This window comes from Apis florea, unplaced genomic scaffold (genome assembly GCF_048593485.1).
Source record: "Apis florea isolate Af1SG1 unplaced genomic scaffold, ASM4859348v1 contig_3798_pilon, whole genome shotgun sequence".
In the NCBI taxonomy this organism is placed as follows: Eukaryota; Metazoa; Arthropoda; class Insecta; order Hymenoptera; family Apidae; genus Apis; species Apis florea.
The window spans coordinates 1127826-1151930 of record NW_028256860.1 but is presented as its reverse complement, the minus strand read 5'-3'; the positions used below and the strand labels follow the sequence as shown (position 1 = coordinate 1151930).

At 33.4% G+C, this 24105-nt stretch overlaps 1 protein-coding gene and 1 long non-coding RNA gene across 5 annotated transcripts in view; one reads left to right on the top strand and one right to left on the bottom strand.

Annotated features, from left to right (window-relative positions):
- Positions 1-24105, bottom strand: part of LOC100872588 (uncharacterized) — a 607316-nt gene that overhangs the window by 562940 nt on the left and 20271 nt on the right. The gene's annotated exons all lie outside the window — the stretch shown is intronic.
- LOC147656309 (uncharacterized) lies at positions 19760-21036 on the top strand. The gene is made up of 2 exons (XR_015294656.1): positions 19760-19990; positions 20614-21036. It is a non-coding gene; the product is annotated as an uncharacterized LOC147656309 (long non-coding RNA).

Here is a 24105-nt window from a genome sequence, read left to right as displayed (position 1 = left end):
TTCACCGGTCGAACGGACTAGTCATCGGGTATAAATTTCAGTTGCTTTCGCAGGGATGTGTGTTTTGTCTGCGGCCGTGGACACGAGGGGGCGAGGAGGACGATTGTTATTAATTCCGTCTCCAGGGTACCACTAATATTCATTTGGTCGACGGCCAGGGAACGTAGGTGGAGGCGAAGCGTGTTGGCGAGTCGAAGCTTCTGAAAAACGAAGGATCCCGCCTCCGAGCGAATAACTCAATATCGACGCGGTTTATTCCACGGGGACGGAAACCGGCGTTCCGTCCTTCTCGCGTATTTGCCTATCTTTTTTCCATTCCCTCGCTGCTTTGTTCGTTCCTCGAACGCTGTCCTTTTTTTTTTTTGCGACTACACTGTCGATTGCGAATTCGAAAATAAATCGTGCGTACATGCGAAAATTATAGCCTCTGTGCGAAATTTCTTTTTCGGCCTTTTCAGCGCCAACGGACACGTATACACATCTTAAATATCGAAATGCGTTGTGTTAATGGTCTACTTGATATTTGAATTCTTTCTGGAAAATTTTCTTCTTTGATATACAATGGATGCACACATATCTTTCGCGAATAATATACTTTGGTATTACGAGATATTGAAATTTTAGAATTGCACAAGCATCAATAGGAATAAGGAAATAATAATTAATATTTGTATTGATATTGTTTTTATTAAAAAAAAATATGTCTCGATGAAAGAAAAACCAGCATTGAACAAATAAAGGATTAAAAGGATCGTGATCATATTTCATTTCAAATAAAATAACTACAATTGCAACGGAATAGCAAATCATCCGAAATAGGAGAAATCTTATCCAAGCCAGAATTAATTTGAAGATAGAATATGTATATGGAATACACGCGGCTTCTTTGAAACTGTTCACCGTTGCTTGCAACGTTGTAATAAATAATTGCCTTTGAATAAACCCGCGCCACATCCCTCGACTATATTTTCGTCCAATGTGCTCCAACGCGAAAATCTGAAATAATCCCTCTCGTATTAGTCAATTCGAGATCGCGAACGAGGATTTAAAATAAGAAAGATGAGGATGGGCCCCCCTCGCCCGATTCTTCCACCTCGTATTTTTCTTCTTGAAATACGTTTCACGGGGAAGGATTTACCTGGTCCCGTTTTCCTCCAACAGCGACGTACATAAACCTCGAGAAATTAATCCCTCAGGATAAGACAGTATGACGAAGCGGCCAGAGAGAGAGAGAGAGAGGGAGAGGGATGGAAAGGTTTTTTCAGAAGCGCCTCGATGCTTTACCGAGCTACGATTAACCTAAAAAGTATACAATTCGTCTCTTCTTTTACCGCATACCGTTTTTTTTAATACTTCCACTGTTTCCTTCCTCTTTTCCTTTCCTATTTCCTCCCCCTCCTGTTTCACAACTTTCGTTGAAACGCGTGGATCGATTGATAAAATTGTTCGATTAATATTTTATACATTTATTGATCAACAAAATTATCGAAGAAGGGACAACTATGATCTTTGTATGTTTTTGATATTTTGTAGGTTTTCCTTTCAAACTCGTCGGACAAATCACGCGTATTGGCAACAATATTTTGCAAATATTAAAAATTATTAAAAAGTAAACCGGTGAGGTATCGATATTTATCTAATTCTGTATTAATAACAAGGATTTCGACTTTTACAATCTGTTGTTTCATACGCTATATATTTGTACAATATGCATGTATAGGATGTTTTTAAGGATGGTTAATTATCAAAAAAAAAATTTATCAAAATTTCTTTGCAGGTGAAATAATAGCATAAATCCATGAAAATAGAGAGAAATTGTCAGAAGATTTCTGACAATCTCTTATCGATCGAAAAGTTTCGTTCACTATCCTTTAATTATATTCCATGATATTTTACCGTGTAATTTGCGTCTATCAGCTTTAATCATTCGTGAGATATTCGCATCCAATTAAATGAAGCAATACTTCTATCCTATAAAAATCTAGCTAAAACGTACAATTTTCAATCGTTAATTATTAATCGATTTCTTCCTTCGCTCGTTCTATTCCATGATCTTCGTTTTAAAATTTCAAACAGTACATTTTCCATTTTTCATTCTTCCCGTTTAAACGTCGTCGGACCGTTGTTCTTTCTATTCCTCCTAAAAAAATTATAGCGCTCCATTCTCCAGTTTCCCCTGTTTTCTTGCAATACAAAAAAAGGGAGGGGGGAGGAGGAGGAGGGAGAGGGATGAAAGTTCAGAAACCCTATCCACAATCTATCATCGGCGAGAAAGCATTCGAGCACTCTTCAACCGTTGTTCTCTTACGATTCTTTTTATTCGATAGACATCTGTATCCCATGCTATATCCGCTACTATCTTCAATATCTGGAGCAACATGCCGACAACTACGAATGCTCGTGTACTTCCCGACTGGTCAATAACATCCGGCCCCGCTCGGAAATGTCGGAGTACTTGAAGTTCCGTCGTTACATTCAGACACAGTGCCCCTCCGCTTCCGCATTTACGTGCCGGCCCTACGAGAGGGACATCTGTTCTCTATCTTGTAATTGCATCTGTATTGAAAGGACTCGTATTGAATGAAATTGTTTCCCGTAGTGTGACGCCACCACACGGGAAGTGTGTAATTTATATTACTAGGGGAGTGTGACAGAGAAAGTAACAGAGGTCGAAAGCACGAATAATCGGAAAGGGGGTGTCGTAATCGCAAATATGCGATGGAGAATCATCGTTGTTTCGATAAAGTGACTTTTTGTTAGTATTTAATAAATGTGATATAAACGTCTCTACATACGTCTTTCTAAATGCAATAATCATCATTATTTAGAATTATTGTAATAATTGTCGTATAATTGTAATAACTTTTAATATTTTTTTATATGATATAATTTTGATTTTTCAAAATTGATATCATGTTACAACTGGCTTGGAGTTTTGTTTTGTATCATCGTTATATTTAATTAATTATTGTTGATAATAAAACGAAGTAGTTTCTACTCGATAATATCAAATAAATATGTAAGATTTCTGTCTAAAAAATTTTTTTTATTAACGTTTCTTCATTTTCGTTATTACAATAAAAATTAAATTTTTATGTTCTATTCTTAATTCTTAATTTTTTTTACTAACACTTTGATATTTATGAATGCCAAAAGAGAAAAAATTAGTATGCAAATATCGATTTCTAATAATATATTTAGAGCTCTATACGACTCTTACAAACTCAAACACATTTGTATGACGTACGTCTCATGAGACTAACATAGTTAACATAGTATCCACTGGTCCGACTTCGTGTGCATATAATGTCATCTGCGCTCTATCTCACGAATCCTGGGGAACATCTGTATATTGTATACGTTGAGTCTCAGATTATTCCCGAGATGTCTTGTTAGCATAATCAAAATAAGTTCCATCTCATTATTTGCAACAGACTCTTCATTTAGTTGAAGAAAGGTTTGACGTCAAATCTCTTAAAACTTTCTTTCAATCAATTATTAAAATACAAAATTACATATGTAAATAATCTCTTCATGAAATATATTCTTAAATATCAAACATTGAGTTATACAAGTTGACAATCACTTAAAAAGGCAAATCTTTACGATTCAAACTCAACGTGATGCGCTAAACGATATTTCGCATAATTAAGAAACCATGTAATAACTAAGAACGACCTAACTAACACTATTTTCACAAGTCTTTTATCCTAACCTAAAAATTTCCCCGAACGAGCGTTCTCCATCCCGATAAAATATTCGCGCTTATTACGCGAAATAAATTTCCCATCCAAAGGAAGGGAAAGAAACGTATCTATTTGTCACCGTCACACGTCGCAACGGCCCCATTGTCGCGGTGACACCGTAAATAGAACGCATCGCATCGCGCTAAAAGAGCAAAAATTCAAAGAGAATAATGAATCGGTGCAAGCAGTTCCAAGCGGCTGAGCAACGGCCCCCGATGCTATTGGACGGCGGACGGACGGAAGAGAGGGGGGAAGAGGAGAAGCGGAGAAGGGGTTTTGAAGCTTTACGTCAGCAGCAAGGAAACTTCCATAATTCTCGTCGTTTTCGCTGGCGCAGGTTGCTCCATAGGCTGCACGGATCCCAGACCTGTGTAAGGTCGCTGGGTGAGTGGCGTGCCCGGAGGAGGGGAGCAGTGGAGAGAGGAGGGGGGAATGGATGTAAGGTAGCGAAGGCGTACGGTAAGAGGATCATTACGTGGGAAGGCGGGCTAAAGGGTAAGAAAGGAAAGCACGATTAGAGAACCGGTGGAATAGGAGGAGGGAAACCTGCAAACCGCTCAAGAATAAAAACGGTGTCCTAGCCTTCCTTCCTTCCTTCCTTCCTTCTTTCCTTCCTGCCTGTGTGTGTGTGTGTGCGCGCGCGCGACAGATATTTTATATAGAAACGTATACACGTAAGGTAAGGTACATACGGGCCCCGTATGTAATCACGTGTACGTACGTACACACAGAGGGAGGGAGAGAGAGAGAGGGGGGGGGGGCAGGTTTGTGTGCAGCTCGCATTTGGCGGCAGGAACTAAAATCTAAAGGGAATAATGGATTCGCGTAGTTCAACCTTGCCTCGGCGGGTTCCACCCGAGTTCTCCTTTTCTCTCTGCCCCCGCGACATCTCTCTGAAAAGGGGGAAAGAAAGAACGGAGGGAGGGACTTTAAGCTTTAGACCCCGACAACTTTACCTTCGCAGAGAAAACTTCCATAATCCTCGTTCCGTGCACCCGTGTTGCGAGCGCGTCGTCTCGGCGAGTCGTCGTTGTCGTTGAAGGTACAACGGCGAGGAAGGTCGAAGGGGCGGGTGCGTGAGGAGGCGAGGGCACGTGGTGAAAGGCTGTACGTGTAGGTAGGGCAGGGGTAAGGTAAGAAAGGTAAGAAAAGGACGGAGTGACCCCCGTCTGGTTGCTGGACTGGAGGTAAGTCGGTGGTGCGGGACGCGAAGGAGCCGGGGAAGTTGGAAAGAAGGGAAAAGAGAAAAAACGGCTAAACAGGGGGGGTGGAGTTTGATCAGTGAAAGAAAGAAAGAAAAAAAGAGAGGAGGAAGAAGAAGAAAAGCTTCTGACCACACGAGGAGTCGAGGAGCAGTGGATGAAGGAAGAAGCGAGGGAAACAGTGGTAGGGAAAGCGGCCATTCGCTTTCTTTTGGATTCTACGCTCGTTCCTTCGATGCTTTACCTCTCGGCTTTGTCCCTTGTTTCTTCTTTTCCTCTATTTGATTACGTCTTCGATGTTTTGCTCCTTCGCTTTTAAATTTTTTCCCCTTTTCTTATATTCTTTCGAAATATATTATTTCATTCTTTTATCGAGGATAGCATTTTTGGTGAATTGCTATATGTATTTGGTTTTCCATCATTTGTAATATATATATATATATATATATTCGAAATAAATCTTCTTTTAATATAGCTAAATATTTATAGACGATAATTTAAGTTAACCTGTTTTAAGAACGGAAATCTTTACACAAATTCATTAATATAAATATAGCAGAACTTTGATCGATCGATTTAATAAATCAATCTGGATAAATCGAAATAACTAGAAATACATATTTTACAAAGTTTCCTTAACCTCAAAAAGAAGAGAAATTTTAATCTAAAATTCACAATTCTTAATAAACAAAAGACGAAATAATCGAGTTTCCACCGTATAATATAATATATACAATCGTAATAAATCCCAATATTTTACCTTAAAAAAAAGAAAAAACTTATTTTTATATTCCAAATCTTCTTATTTATTATTAATTCGTGCAAATTACAGCCAATCAATTCTAATCGACTCTAAATCTCCGTTTTGAAAACAGAAATTCGTCAACGAGGACAATCTGAAGTTTCCTTGCAAGATTAAATCGAAAACAATTTCTCCGCGGAGGGGGGTAGTTTTGGGGAGACGGCAAACGCAACCGGTAATCCGAGGCTCGCTTAAAACGCTTTGCATTACGATAATTGATTGCTCAGTTCCTGATTAGAGTTTCCGATCATTTGACACTCGGCTCTATCTACGATTCAGGGGGGAGGGAGAGGGCAGGGTGGTGGATTCACAAGGGTGGTCTCGCGTCTCGTCTCCGGGTAAGCCAGTCGATCTCGTCGAGCTTACGGTTAAGCCACCGTCTTCTATCGCTGCGCCAGTCGAGTACGTATCCTGGATGTATCCCGGATTGACGTCACCATCGCTATGCAGACGAATCTTTGCGTGATTTGTTCTTCCGGTAAACGGTTCGAACGATCCCCTTTGTTTGCCGCCTCTCACAATATTTGGATACTGTTGTTTGTCGATACGGCTCCTCTTGCGCACCCCTCCAGCAACTTGTGTAAATAGGAAAAAAATAAACGCCACGATACACTGCTCTGATTGATGTTGTGTGATGATTTAAATTCGACTCGCTTCCTTATATATTTCTCTTTTATTTTTATCTTTCTTTTATCGTCGTTTCAATTCGTAAATCTAAGTTTAACTGGAGATTGCTGAGATTTCGCTTTGCAAAAATATTTCTCTGGTTGAAATTTTCTATTGAATATTTTTCGATTTTTTAAAATTCTATATGTAAAGTGTGATAATTGTAATGTAAATTAATATAGTTGTAGAATATTTGATCGACTCTAGAGACCAGAATAAACACAAAAGTTGGTATACAAAAACGTCGGTCGAAGCTTATTTATAAGCGATCGAAGTTTAGAGGTAAGCGATGTAGTAAGAAATAAAGTGAAACGTTCTACACATTGTTATTATGTCACTGTTGAATTCTGTGAACCAGTTGTATACAAAAGTTAAATACGGAAGATTTAGCTATTAGAAGATTGGTGACTAATCGAGTTAAAATTCGCTAAATTTTTATTGAAATTTATTGTATAAATAAAATTTACGTATTTGCAAAGTGTTGATATGGATTTATGGGATCGATAATAGAGTGGAAATAATATAAAAATGTTGGTACTTATTTATTATATTATAAAGAATTCACGACAGAAATAAATTGTTTTTGATTGATCTAACTAAACCGATATTTTTGTATACCAAAAATAATTTTTATGTTTTGGATTTCTGGAACCGATTTTTCAAACGTGTCTACGAATATAATTATTTGTTTGTATATTAATTTGTTTCTCTTTTAAAATTAGAAAATGAAAATTAAAAAACACGTACATATTTATTTATTTATAAAAAGAACAAAAACAACAAAAAAATTTGTTTTTTCATTTCAAATAGGATATTTTAAGGAAGGCATTATAAATCATTTGCAAAATCAATGTTTTATTATATGTTTTAGAATGCAATGATTGAACAAAAATTACAAAATTACAAATACTAGAATATTTTTCTGTTCTTCTGATAAAAGATAAAACTGCCAAGAATTATTTTTTATAAATTTCTTAATATGCAGCAATCATAATTATTTTCTTCTATGATTTTCTTTTTGTACAAAACAACAATTTAGAAATTATTTATCGTATTTGAGAAAACACATTTAAATTTCAAATACGTTGAATATATTAAAAGATTTGTAAAGAAATAAAATTATTATTTAATTCTTCGAATAAATTCTTTGAAAGAGGGACACATACCGATTGATGAATTTAATTGAAAAATATTCTACATGCTTTTCCAGAATCTTTCGATTCTTGTCAATTAAATGCCGTATCATTTTTATTTGTTATTAACTGACGCGTGCATCTGCTTGTTTTTACAATTATAAAAAGAATTTCGCGTGCAAATCAAATGAAACGAATGGGGTCACCGGTGACAATAAGAATCTGAATTCAATTCCACGTATTAAAGCGTTCATTGATTTATTTTGTTCCCTTTACAATCGCGCGACTCGCGAATGAAATTTTATTGCATTAATGAATCCGAACGAGGTAATAATGGGTCATGACATTCGTGGATTTTATTGATTCAAGGGAATATCCTAATAAGTGTGCCCACGATAACGAGACAATAGGATATTATAAATATCGATTCTTCCTCGATGCACCTTCATTTACGCATCGTTTAATCTCAAAAGAATCGAGCGAAATTAACGTCAAATCATATACGAAGATGATGAAATATTAAAAGAATCGTCCAAGCAATTTAAAATCCCGATCTCTTTCCAATACTTCTTCCTGTATCTTGATCAATCGATTTCTTCTTAAACTTTTAACGATCTTTCGAAAATAATTTTCCATTCAATTCTTTTTCTATAAGGTTTATTAAAAAATTTCTTATTAAAAAAAAAATCTAAATATTCGAATATATCTTGTAAGTAAATACTCGATACTCGATTTAATTACTTAATCGAGAGATATACTACATACAATTTTTATAAAATCTATTTCTGTTTCAAATTATAGAACACGATCGTTCCGAATATATTCTTTATATTCTTTAATTATTTTTCAATTATTAAAAAAAAATATTCGAATATATCTTGCAAGTAAATACTCGATAATACTTAATTTAAATACAAGTATACAAATAAATGTTGTATCGTGAATTTTTTAAAATCTATTTCAAATTATAGAACACGATCGATCGAACACGTTTCGAATAAAATCGTTTCGATTCTTACTTCGATCCGAATACAAACAGGCGAGCTCGCCGATTCGAAAAGAATTAATTCGAAAGAAAAATCGAAATTCGAGAGCCTATCCAGTTTCTCGAACGGGAGATATTCGGATTAATAACGAATAAGATAGTCGGAGGGCAAAACCGATTACCTCTACTCGCACACCTCTTCAGACCGCTCATCAGACCCAATTCGCCAAATGTTCTTCCAATGTTTCCATCATTGATCCCCCGATTGGACACCAGCTAGGACAGACGTGCAAGGATACAAACGCGTGTATCCACGGGTTGGAGAGTGCACACACACGAGAGAAAGATTCTCGTAATCCGCACACGTCCAAAACTCGTAAGCGTGGCGAACAAGCCGTCCAATTTTTCGGTACGGTCAAGTTTGCGCGGACTCCAATTCCTCGTTACCCGCCGTTCTCTCAATCGTTCGTTTTTCCTCACCCTTTCCCTATCCCAGTTTCTTTCCCCAGACCTAACCTCCCCCACTCGTTTCACCCGTGCGCCCACGTTGAATACAGGGGGGCCACCACCTGCGATCGTTACTCGGGCAGGCAGAAAGTTTCGCGGATCGATCCCGCGCGGAAGAAACTCTTCCCACTTTTCTTCTCCTTTTATTCGTCCAACCCTCCCTTTCTCTTTCTCTCTCTCTCTCTCTCTCTCTCAGTCACCGGTTTTTCTTCCTTCCTTCCACCGCCCCTTCTCGCCTCCCGTACGACGTTTCTTCCTACGTTCCCGATTCACCATTCTTTCAGGACCCCTCCTCCTCCTCCTCCCTCCTTCCCCCCTCCCCGTTATCGCCGACTTTTATCCGCGGCTCAAATCCTTCTCTTTTGTTTCCCCTCTGTCCTTTGTTCGTGCGTTAGCATGCAAAGCCGGCCGCGGATCCCGCGTTTTTTACCCCCCGCACGCTGGCTAACGGGGGAGCGACGTCCCCTCGCGGAATTAAATCGCGTGGATCGGCGATTTTTATTATTCGCCCAACCTGTCTGACTGTAAAATTCTATCCGTTGTGTGTTTCTCGGTGGATGTTTTGGAAATTTTGGAAATAATTTCTACGTCAATAAGTTGCTTCTTGTGGGCTTTCCTTTCGAATGAGGGGGATAACGATGAGGAGACGAGTACGTGATTAATTGTAAAAAAAAGTACAGTGGATAGAAAATTTTTCTAATTTGCAAAGCGAGATGAAATTTGTGCATTTATGGAAATCGGTTGGAAAACAATTAACAGATTTGACAGCCGATTAACGGTGGATTAGAATCTCATGAAATGAAGGTGTATATCGATTGTGCGTTTAAGTTGCGCATGCATCGATTAAATCGTACACACCGGAAAGGCCTGGTGTTTATAGTTAACTTTGATGTCAGATATTGACAGTCTATTGCGATTGTAATAATGCACAATCAGAAATAGGTCTCATCGACATACCTTCCTATCGCGATTAATCTGCTGTTGGATTCAATTTGAGTACATTTGTAGTACATTAATGAACAGATAATGTTCATTAATCGTGGTTATAACGCGCATTCGCTTGTTGCAACGAGAACGAAATTTTGTAATATTCATCCCCTTTCGATTGCTTTCGAACGAAACCAATATACGAAATTTAATTTTATTAAAAATAAAATTATTCAAAAAGAAATAAAATTCTCGAGAAAAACTTTTTATTCTTTTCTAGTAAAATAATAATATATGGAATATTCGTTGATATTATTTTTTTTAATTTCGTTAATTGTGACATTTATAGTTGGAAATTAGTCTTATTTATTTTTCTTTTATTTTTGCGATAAAAATCTTTTTAAACAGCTATCTAAAGCAAAATCTGTAACAAATATTTCAAGTTATCGCATAATAAATGTAAAAGTAAAAATAACAAGATACATATAACTCTGAGAAGAATAGAATTGCGATTCTATATCTTATCGTAGTATTCATTCATTAATTAAATTATATATTCGTTGTTATCATCAATTGTTTGACAAAGTTCGTTTACAATCTTGATCACAATGGCGATATCTCTGTGAAAATAAACTCTTTCTGTAAAAAAACTTTATAATTGTACTTTTAATTGTTATTAAAAATATATTTCAAAAATTAATAACACTTATTTTGTGAAGTGTCTTATCTTTCATTGACGATAATTGCTTAACAGTATCTAATAATATTTTCATATTTAACTTTTCGACGAATTGAAGTTTTTTTTTTAAATTTTAAAATGAATTGCTTTCTTAGGAATTTACACTTCCACAGATCACTTATTTTCAATTAGATTGACATCAGGAGACTGAAATGACGAATCATTCCTTTTCCATTAATATAAATGCATTTGGACTATGTTGTCTTCTCGATCTGTTCATCGATTTTTATATTAAAAAAATATTCACATTCTCCATTTTTTTGTCAAAACAACAGCTTTGTCTTTTTAAAAAAAAAAAAAAATTTTTTCGATTAAAAAAGTTATACATTTGGATTCATACTTCATACGGTCATTGATCATCAGAAAAGACACATTATTGTTGCACGATGTTCAAATGGTTATTCAAAACATTTCAAGAATATATCATCGTGTTCAATTGAATCGTTTCTCATTCGCTTGAAACTGCTTCCGAAAATTGGACGAAAAATGCAGAAACGTTCCACGATTTCTTATCGATTTCGTCATGCTCCCCTTCTTTATCTTTGGCTCTTTTTCAAACTCCTTTATCCCCTTCTATTTTTCTCGCTAACTTTTTTATCCTTGGTGCTAAATGCCTCGCGAGATAGAGTATCACGTGGCTTTTACCTTTCAAACAAAAATCCTTATCGCTCTTCCGCTTATCAGCGAGCCTTTCCCCAGTTTCCACCTTCACGTTCTCAACGATCTGAATCTAGTTTTACGGTAAACGAAAATTAATCGGGCGTGAGAAACGTATTGTAATTATATCTTCTTTCGATCACGGTATATTATATTCTCTCCTTGAATAAGATTCTCGTTTTTTAAGAGATTTGATTTCGATTTTTAATAAGAATTTGCAAATACACGCAGAATTTTAATGGAAATAATTTAAAATCGGGATCGTTAAACTTGATAAAATGATGTGGCGATATAAAAAAAAAAAATATAGCATTCTATTGCAGTATTTATTGATTAGACGCACGTAGATGAATTTTTTTATCAAGTTGAAAGATTAAGAACATAATTGCATAGAGTATGCGCTATTACAAACGTAATAAAACTGTTAAATCGTGAATATAAATTTTTTTTTTAATTGAACAAATATTACCATTTTTCATTTCGATCAAATAACATTTTCAATATCCAAAGGTAAAATAAAGAATCGTTTATACAAAAAATTCGATTAAAATTTTCATTCCCTGCTTTTTTTTTTTTTTTTTTCTTTTTTTAGATCATAAAAAAGCGTATTTCCCGTCGGTGAAAAAAAACAATTGATGTTAAATAAAACACGATTCGAGAAGTAAGTTTAATAATATGAAATAATAGAATCACAGTGTTTAATAACACAGTTGGAGAAATATTAGCGTATCGCGAATCGATCTAACAGAAAATTCTCCAACGGTGCATTTCTCCTGTAAGAAAAGTTAATTTACTTTTATAAGCTTGCCACACACACACACACACACACCGCAAACTAGATACGCACCAACACACGGACAGAACAAAACTTCAATATCTTTGCCAGTTTTTCGCGAAGTTTCGACGACGCTATGCTCGAAACTAAATTATCAAGCACATCTATTAAACTTTTCACAGGAATTCAGAATTTATGCGAAATAACGCGATTAATTTATAATTATTATTATTATCTCGTTAAAAATTATATAACATAAGAATTAGGATGGAAATGGATAGATGTTCATTTTTCAACACGTTTATCCTACCTTTTTTCAAAGATATTTCCAAAGAAAAAAAGATTGTAATTAAGATTCACATTAATATGCACGAATTAATGTGTATTTGTATTCAATTTACATTTTGTTTGTTCACATTGTGCTTGGTGCAAATGACGGATGAACGAATAAATGTAGATGTGTGGATAAGAAAAAGAAAGGTTTAAAAAAAGTTTTTAATCCGTGATAAGAGATTGGATTAGAGATTTTCTGTTTGATTTTATGTTTCTTGAGTATCTTTATGAGAGACTTTAATTGTCACTTTATTTATTGTTTAAAAATGATCAATTATTGGGAAGAACATAAAGGAAGCATTTTATAATAAAGTTAATATAACATTTTATTATAGATTGCGGATGTTTGTATAAAATCAAGTTATTTTTTTAAATAACTGAAAGATCTGTTTCATTCTTAATATTACAAATATTATAAATTTTTCTAAATATATACAATTAAATGGATAAATCTAGTTATTACATATCCAGTTATTATTTAATGAGAAATATGGCGGTGGAACTTCTGTCTCTGTGCTTTACCTCAAAATAATTGAGGTAAAATCTAATCTAATTTTAGTTAAATTAAACTATCTTAAATTTAATTCAAATATAGATTAGATTAGATCGTTTCCAAACGAGAATGTAAAAGCAGAAACGAAAAATTTTGCTCAGACACATTCTACAAAATATTTATAACTGTTAAAATGCTATATTGGAATATGAGTAGTATTAAACAAAGTGAAATTGAATAAATTCGTGAATATAATATTCGAAATAACAATCACACTGGATATACTTCAACTATTTTATATTTGTTTCATTATTTTATGATTGCAAATATCAAAACATTAATCACTTTTTCTTCTAATTAATTTGGAAAATATTTTATTTTCAATAATTAATAATTTTTTAAGAAACAATGGGAAACAATTAAACTCTTTCTTATTCAAAAAAATGTTCTTACATGGTAAAATTAAGATCGTTAGAGTTGCCTTTTCTAAAATCATTTCATCATTTGATTAATTTTCGATCATGGCATTATTTTAATCCATCTTGACATTTAGAAAAACATTTATCTTCCTAAACATTTTGCTTGTCGTGTAATTTTAATTCTAATCGAAATATTAGAATCCAAACACAATAAAAGTATCGAAAAGTTTTCAAGTAATAGAATTGTTAGAATCGGTTTAAACTGACAGCAGCATCTATTGGGAACTATTCGTTAGGTTGTCCTTGCGAATAAGAGTCCGGATGTGAGAACATTACAAACTCGAAGGTGCAATCTGTCTACGTCTCCTACATCGACAAGCTTTCATGAACCTCATGCCATTCCCATGAGATTTAGAAAGGATATTTTTTTTGAAAGAAAACACGAAGGACAGTTCAGTTTATCCAAAATATAGTTGCAAGACGCTTTCGAAAATAATCGAATCTATTTTCTATTCAATTCTTTTGTTTTGCTTTCTCTTTTCTTCCTTTTTCATAAAACTTTCGCTTGCTTAATTTATCTTTTCCTTTCCTATTTCTTTTGAAATTTTTTTACGCGTTATCAATCGCGTTAAATTCAATTAAATTCATTAACGAACATCGTCATTTGCAAAATGAACATTACACTTGACAAATTTTCCGCTCACAATTGCATAAAACAATGCTTTTCGTACGAACAAGTCGGTATTACGTCCTCTACAATGTCAATTATAAATGCAACAATTGTTTATCTCGATTGACGCATGAATGGAATAACTAAAACTGGCTTCCTCGTTCACATTTTATTTTTTTAATGAATTGTATATATAAAACTGTTCGTTTATTTTTTAGAAGGAAAATTAATTCACGACGAATGTGAGAAATAATTGCACAATTTAATTATATAATATAAACGTTATTATTAATTAATAAAATAATATCAATGTAATAAAAATGATCGAGTATCATAACAATTCATTTTATTTCTATATTATACAATATAAATATAATATTCTTTAACAATCTATTAAAATTTTTATTATTATAAAAATTTATATATATATATAGTATAAAATATTATTTAAAAAAATATTAGAAATTCGAAGAAAAGATTAAAAAAAAAAAAATTAAACATTCATCAGTACAAATAGTATTCAAAGATTAAACAAATCACATCATAGTTTGTAATAGTTTCAATACTTGACTCCACTTTAATGAACATTATGATTAGTATACTGATGTCATAAACATATAGATAAAATTCAATGTAAGTAATAACAACAATTTTTATTAATATCTCGAAAATTGAACAATTACAATCCTCGAAACACAAGATTTTAAACACATTTTAACATTAGAACACACATAAGCGAAAAAGCTCGAATCTCTTCGAATATTATAGCAAAAATATCTTTTGTAAGGCAAGGCATCTTCGATTTAATTTTCATCCAAAAATAATTCTAAATTTCTAACGCATCATTCAATCGTCAATTGCCACGTCCTATCCATTCTAAATTTTAATTCAAACAAAAACAAAAGAGAAGCCGTAGAAAGAGGAGAGGAAAGGAGGAAGAAGGCAACGGCCGGCAATGAATCCAAGTTATGTTTCAGCTCATATCGCGTAAAGGACCAAGCAAGCCCCTCCCCCCCCGTTTTGTTACCGGTCTAAACAAAGATTGCGCCGGCGACGAGGAGAATGAATCCGAATTTAAGGGGTCTAACGAAGAAAGAAGCTTAAGAACGTTAGTTGTTGCGTAATCATGGCCTCCGCCGTTGTCTGATCCCCCATGCTTTGAAGTTTCTCCTCGCCTCTCTCTGTCGAGAATTGGTCTTAATGGGTGAATCATTAACGAGGAAGGTAAATGACGGTCCGTGATATTAAAGTTAGGCAGACATTAAAGTCGACTTGTTCCTCGTTATTCCTATATAAGATGAAAGGAAGCAGGCCGGGCTTCGTCGGATAGAGAAGATGTTCCAAGTTTACCGTTACTACTACCCCGTTGTTACTACCGTCTTTCTGACACCAGAACGGGTGAGAAATTGAGCGTCTTAATCATTACGTTCTCCCGCCGCTGTAGAAGAAACGCGTGTCGAGGGTCGACGCTTTACGTACACGCGTCTCACAATATTTACATCCACATTTTCTATTTTGCGACACGAGGGGATACATTCTTCCTCCTTAATTACCTTTCTAGCGTAGTAAACGGTGAGAGCGATATTATTTTCAGGTGTTAGGACCTGAAAGAGTGAGACAGTTCTCGATGATTTGTTTGTCTAATTGTTTAATAATTTTCTGTAATTCTTATTTTTATATAGGATTTTAAAAAAATCTCTCACGCAGTTTTATTAAAATTTTTGAAACAACTCCTCGATAACAAAGTGAGAATAATTATTAGGATATTTATATACGTAATATTGGCAAGTTGTTTTTATCAAAGGATTTTATTCATAAAGAATGTTTTAACTTTGTAAATATCTATTTTTTTCCCTCCTTTAATTAATTTTAATTAGAAATTTTTCAATCTTTCGCAATCTTTTACATAATTTTTTTATAAACAATTATTTTGTTTTCCATGATGATATGTATATAAAAAGCTGTTAAGATAATAATTTAAAATGAATCGATGGAACGATTATATTGCTTTCTGAATTTTTGAATCAAATAAGATAATTGTTTACTGAAAGATGCAAACTTTATCGATTTTAATAATCTTAAAAAACTTTTTCTTAACACGTATATCTAAAATATTTTCAATCAATTTCACATTGTCAATCAATTTCAAATTGCTACACGGTTTAAGAGAATCAAGTCCAAAGTTCTTATCCATATTTCTATTTAATTATATTTTTATCTAATCTATCGATTCAAGGAAAAATGAAACGGAACTTTTACTTTCGATTATCTTTTATTGAATCGATAGAATCAAATACAGTCAACTGTATTCGTGAAGGATCAATTCTGAAGAAGCCAAAAGAAAATGTCGCTTATTTATTACAAACAATTTAAGTTTGAGTTAGACGAAAATATAGATAGAAAGAGTGTGATCGTTCTATCTCTGTTACACCGCTGACGCGCTCTATTTCGGTCTCGCTTCATATAACGAAGCGAATTTAAATTGCTTATAATTTAATAAAATAAACCTCAACCGATATTTTATTATTTATCAATTTTTGTGTTTATTTTGAATCGATCCTCGAATTCCACAAATTATTAATATTATTATTAATTAAAGTAGTATCATTAGCATAATATAATGTTTACGTGAAATAATATTTATTACACTGTATTTATCGGTATATATATAAATCGTAAATCTGAATTAAATGAGAATTTAATTCGATATACATTTACATATTACATAGATATCTGGGATTGTCATTGACATTAACAGGTCATTCGTTGTTAAATATTTACGATGTTACAAATTAGATAATGTTAATAATTTTTTATATACCTTGATTATATTCCAAATTACCAATAATGTTTCAAATATACAACAAGTTTTTCCCATCTGATTACAATTTTATACTTTTAATTTAATACAAATTTATCTCAAATCATAAAAATATATCTGTGTTAAAAATATTTCTGTGAATATTTCAGAAATCAAAATTATGCAATAGAATGTTATGACATATGTTTGATCTAGAAAAATTATTACACTGACCTTGATAACAAATCGATATCAATAAGATAGGCCATTATTTGTAAATAATTATATGTATGATAAGTTCATTTCATAAAGATGATTTTCTACATTTGCAAAATATTTTATTCTGAACTTAGAAATATAATATAAAACATTTTCATGCTATAAGTGAAAGTAAAAAAAAAAAGATATTTTCTATATATACTCAGTCAAAATTAATATCCCTCTATATTTACACTTTTAAGAAGATCTCTATGGTAACTATCAACAGGCTTCTGAAAGAATATCCATCGACGGTGCTCGAGGAAATCTCGGTGTTTGCAAAAATGCCATTTCTTTGCAAATTACCACTTGTTCGAGGCAAGAGGCATGGGGAGTAAAGGTCAGAAAATCGCGGCAGGATATTTTTACCCCACTTTGCATCTGCTTATGAAAGTATGAAAGTGCACTGTATCTTTTCCACGGTCCAATTCAGTGGTCCACAAAATAGAGCCTTATATCGTCGTATCGAATGCATCGAAACTTCCAATATCATCGTGTCACGAAGTGAAAATTCACGATGGAACAAACAACAAGGGATAAAGCGACGATTTCGATGAAATTTTTTCGTCATCGCAACAGAAAAAGGAAACCGCTCAGACGACGCGTAACATTTTCTATGTTAATGTATAATGGATACATAAAGTACAGCCGACGCACTGGAAACTTCTCTCGATTTAACTTCTTTCGAGTAGGGAGCAGCTGTGACCAATGTCGAAATCGAACTCACGAGCTACGATAATATTTTGTCGCAAAGAAATAAAAGATATTTCGGTGTTCAATAATTTACAAAATTGTAACATCGTTGTAATTGAATTTTCAAAAATCAATATATTTTTATAAAATGGTCAATAACGCGTTCCTTTTCGTTTATTCGTTCGATACTTTATTCAATTATAATCAATCGTTAATTATCGAATAAATAAATACAAAATACACTTTTTTCACTAAAATAGATTCCAAATTATTGACGATGATAAAGGTATTTTTCCCTGAAAATGTTTGAGAGAACGACCAAAGATAACACTCAGAGTAAAAAGATCAATCGAAAATCTATTCCGTCCAAGTGTCGTAGAAAGGAAGTGTCGTAAAAATATGAAAAAAAAAAAAAAATCCCTAGCGACGAATAATAATAAGCACTTCCATCACGAATACATCCATTAATCTTTATCACACGTTTGGGCTACTTCTCGGGCCGAAGAATTCATCTCGGCCACTCGGCTCGCCTCTTCAATTTGCATCGTCTTTATCCAAACTTCCGACCGCGTAATATTATCTAGCTCGCTTAAACTTTTTATACGTTTACGAGATTAAACTTTAACCCCGTGGGTACAACGAGCCGTGGACCCCTCCCTCCATCGCCTTACGTACTTTCTTTCCATTCCTATCTTCTATCACCCTCTTGTGTCACTCTTCCCCTCCTCGCTTGCCCGGCACAAGCGTAGTTTTCACGTAGTTGGTTTACTCGAACGAGAGCGCTTAGTATAAGTACACACGGGGAGAATTTCTCGGCCCAAGTTCTCTAATAAAAGGCGGCAGGATATGATAGCCGCCACACCGGAAGTAATACAATTTTTTTTTCAAACGATCTCGCGGGGGATTCAATTAGTTTCCCATAGTGACGTTCACCTGTTGCATTTCTAATTAATCGGGGCAGGAGCTTTGGGGATGGTAATTCCACTAACTGGTAGTTGCTGAAAAGATGAATTTTGAAGGAAGGATTTTATTTTAGGGATCGAGTATTATATGATATACGTTTTTTAACAATGTGACGGGGGGAAAAAAGGATAAAATGTTTGTTGTAATTTGAAATGTTATTGCGTTTTATTAATTAATGTGTATTAATTGTGTAGAATGAACGTTAGATCGAGTATGTTTCTTATGTTTTTAATGGCGTTTAATTATTTCGACACGATGAACGTGATCTATGTTATTAAAAAATAGTTGTCTGGTTTTTAAGCTCAGGTTATTCGAGTTTGTCGTGTCTTTCTTTGAGAATGTCACAATGTCGCAGTGTTTGCATTCGAACAAACTGAATTGTTTGAACTGTTTAAATTGCTCGTTTCTGCTTGTTTTTATACGAAATTGAATGAAAAATAATTAAAAGGTTAAAAATAGTAAGTAGGAAAGAGATAAAATAAATGGAATACGTAATGAATCTGGCTATGTAATTGCGCACACCTATAAAAAAATTATGAATTCAATTTCAGAATTAAATTATTTACCCGTATTTGTTTTATAATTACATTATAGCATGGTCGATTATCTGTTTACATATAAAAGCGATTAATTTTTTTCACGGTATTAAAATAAATATTTGCATATATTCTCAAAGTAAATTTTGTAAATTTTATATCAATCAAATTTTTTTTATTTCTCCAATTACACTTATTTGAACTTCCTTAACTTTTGTCCCGCAATTTCCTTTTGTTTCGTTCCTTCGATTTTAAAAAATGATTAGATTTTATATTTAAGATAACAATGCTGTGCAATTAAATAATTAAATTTGATAAATTTGAAAAAACGAAAATTAGAATGAACGGATTGAAAATATATTGATTAATGTTTACAGTGTCATTTAAGAACACGTATTCATTATGAATAAAATAATTTACCATCCCGAATATTTATCCGTTTCGCGATCAATATCAGCGTTTTTAACATCGATAAATAATGTCGATATTCGAGTTTCGAGTTTAAAAGCTCGCTAGAGCATGCACAAGGAATATTAAAAAGTAAACAAGCTCGCGTCCAAGGAAACCAATATGTTATGAATGGAGATCCGAGAATATTTCATATTTCGATATTCCAGAAACGGTTTACAACAGGGATAGCCATCGGACACGAAAAATTATATCCTAACCTCTTTCGTGATTATAAAGTACATCTATTATTGCTTTGCGATTTTATCTATCTGGTTAAACATTTGTTAGGATATTTAGAATGTTTTATGTCTGATTTTGATTATTTTGATTCTTTGATCGCAGAGAAAAATATAAAAGTTATCGAACGAATTATATAAAAATACATCATCCGATAAAACTTGATATCCTCTACAAAAAAAAATACGTTCAAAAATTATTTCAGTTTAACCATTTATATAATAGATATACAATTTGAGTTTTGTGAAATTTTGAAATATCTCCTCAAATCAATGATCTTTCAACGTAAATAAACCAATGCTTTTCGTTCTAAAAAGTAACGAATTGCGTCAAAATACACTTCCTTTAATAACACCATTCAAGTTTCATCTCAAACGCATTACTATAATTAATAATATCGATAAAAATCTGTCGTTGTAAATAAATCGACAATTGGAGAAAATTTTTAAGAAGAATATATGCATCCCTAATTGAGCAATAATTTTTCATAAAATAAAAGTCTAAATGTCTCGAAAAATGAAACGAAACTAAAAATTTAAAAATTTTCCAGTTGGCCATAGATACATCTTTGTAACAATATGCACGGTTATCACGTCTTACGTCTCCTCGCTCTTCGTTGCAGATCCGACCGATACACGATGCAATCTAACGGCTGATCGTGGATGGGATGAACGTATTAAATATGTATGCAGCACGGAAAGACGGATGCGCGGAGAGATGCATCGCATTGAGGATAATCCTCGTAGAAAGCGTAATATTCGCGTTTTGTGCCCTCATCCGTGCTCTTCAGATCCACCGATACAGAACACACGCATCCCATGTTACGTTGTACACTCTCGCTTTGACAGTGTCGTAAATTTATCAACCCTTTGTGATCGTGATATTTGACATTTGACACGAAATCGCAAGAAAGAGACGAATTTTTTTTTTTTAAATGTTTGATATTTAAAAGAGTCGGGAATTTTTTAATTCGAGGAGCATTGGCACGAGCGAAAAAATTAATTTGTAAAATATAGGTGAATAAAAAATTTTATCGCTTTAAGAATTTAAGAAGAAATATTCATACTCAAACTAAATTACTCAAAAGGTAGTTGAAGGAAGAGTAAAAGTATTTTGGAATAAGAGCAATTACAGAGTGGAGAAATGAGATTATTACTCGACACTGTTTATAACGGGGAAGTTACTTTATACGAATGTTAAGCCTCGAAGCGCACGAAGCTAAAAATAAAGAGAAGCGGAATAAAGTATGAGCAGATGCAACAAGGCAATGTCGTGGCTCGTAAAACTTTTACGCGGCAATTTTACTTCTTTTCCCGCTACTTTTCCCTTCTATCCTTCTTCGAGATACCGTTGTATCCGCGTCTTTATCGTTTTATTGCTGTTCGATTATTAACGTAACATTGTCCTGCTTTCTAACAGACGTATACCAAGGACTAAGATGTATAAGAACACGGAACCATAAAACCTTTCTGAATCCGTCGCGATGCAATGCGAAACGTGTATCAACTGCAAAAGACGAGGAATATTTGCAACGTGAAAATAACCGCTAAAAATATTCCAGGGAAGAATGTTTATGAGAGTTTGGGGTTAAGGGTGGCTGAGGTGTGAGAAGAAGGATATTTGGGTTTTGGAATGAAAATGCCACTCGAAAAATTGAAAAATTTCTAAGTAAATATCGTTTTTGAATGGCAAAAGTGTTACTAAAAAATGAATTTGTATCAAGAACACGTGTGACAATAATTTTGAGAAAGTTTTTGCGAGAAAGAATTCGTTAGAAGATTATCTATATTGTTAAAAACAATCGATTCATTTCCTCTTCATCGTGTAAATCATATACATGGAGTTTAAATAATAATCTTTATGTAATATCTTAGAGATATTCACGACAAAATTAATTTCCATTAAAAATTAATTACAGAAGGGAATAAGATCTTTCGGATGGTAGAGACGAATAAAAAAGTTTTTAACGAGTTTCAAACAGTTTAAATTTTTTACGAACCGAAATTTCATCCTCTTTCTTTCGAATTCTTATTATTATTAATGTTTCGAATATTTGTTACTCTAAAGATATTAGTAGATATGTATTTTTTCAAAATTGTTTAAAATTTTTTTTTCATTGCAATCTGTAATCGCGCAAGTCATATCGCTCGATACGAATTTTTTTGCAAGTATAATATTATTCTAGCAATCGTATTTCAATAGATTTTTCAAAAATAAAAATTAACACGTCAGATTTGTCCGAAAAGATCAAAAAGCACACATAAATCATCCTCTGTCGTAAATTTTATTGCTGAAATTGAAATTAAACGAATTGTCTGCTATTTTTCTTTTTTTTTTTTTTTTTTTTAGCGCAGTTAAAGAATAAACGGAGACAATTTTTATACATAGTTTTAGTTAAAAACAAAGCAACGCGATCCAATATAAAAGAACATTACGTCATTGTCCGTAACCATTCCGGTGTTCCTCGAAATGTAACTGTTATTATTCCATCGAAAAATCCGTTTGAAACGTAACGTTTGAGCGGTTAAAGCAGTTTTCGAGCACAAACCATGGAGCCAGAATTTCAGCAACACGAATCAGCGGCAAAAAGGCACACACACACACACACACATACGAGGGATGTGTGTGGACACCGAACGCCGGTCCAAATCCATGCGTTTCGGCGCGAGTTCAACGTTGCTTTTGTGCCAAAAAAGAGGAGTAAATGATCTGGGAATAATGAGGAAGTCGGATAAAGGAAAATGAGAGCCGTTCGAAAAGGTGAACGCCGACCCACGTCTTCCGTTTTCAAATCCATCGAGTCATTATCGCGCTTCAACGATCGATCCTTCGATCCATTCCCTAGTGCCCTAGTTTTTTTTTTTTTTTCCCCACCAAACGAAACACGTATACATTTGACGTTGCTTTCGCGGATTACTCGCGTTATTGCACGATTTCTTCTTGCTTCGAGGATCGGGCGCATTCATCGCATGAATTGTAAACTTTTCGTCGAACGTAAGTCAGAACGTTCTTTCCTTCCTTCCTTTCGGGAGAAATTTGAAAAACGGCTGATAAAAAAAATCTATTCGGCAAATATCGTTATCGAAAAGGAAAGAAAAGTCGTCTCTTCAAGAGAATTTTCTTGGATTTAATCTTGGATTTAATCCAAAGTGATCAGTGAACAAAGTAGAGCCAATTTCTATTTTCGATGGAATGGGCAATTATTATTATTTATTTATAGTGAAGAGGCAATGGCAGGTATAAAGAATATTCATCAATAAAAGAAGGAAGAAACAGTTCAAGTATGATATACTTTTTTTTTTAATAATACTGCAAAGTTTGAAAATGTTTTTTTTTTTTTTCTTTCTAAGGAAACATGAAATTGTGAGTATCTTTGGAATCTACCAAATCTGAAAATTATTGCGAAAGAAGAATATCCGCAAAAAAGCATATAAAATGGTGGATTTATCTTAATTAAATGTAAACGATATGAAGATAGAATTTGCACCAACTGACATTTTGACAATTAAAATGAATCATTAAATATTCATAACAGCTTTCGTTTTTCATAATCATTGTGAATGAATCACCCGCAATATTCAAAATAAAAGAATATAAATTCGCTTTTATTAGAATAAGGAATGAAGAAAGCTAAAGACTCGAAATTAAACGTGAAAACTTTCCACGAGGAATCTGATCAATTCGTGATAAAATCTTGAATTTTTTTTTAAATAATCTGTTATAATATGCGAGCTTTTGTTACTAAAGTTTACAAATATATTCACGGTTTTCTCAAATTAACAATTTTACTACGAATCATGTATTATAATTAATCTCTCAAGAATGGAAGGGTGAATTATTTTTTTGTTTTTTAAAACTTTTTAAAAAAGTTAAAAATCTTGTCACTTCTAATACCTTCTTTTCCTTTCTGATTTACTTAATTTAATTTCCTCCTTTAAATTCTAAATAAATTTAAGTTTAAAGTTCAATGTTAATTTCGATTAATTATTCAACATTGATTTTTCAGACAACTTAATAGTTCGATGTGATGGAAGCTTTCCACAACCTTAGCAAAGACATTGCATCATTGAATAATTAAATAACGATTGGTATGCTGAGAAACCGGTTAGCATTG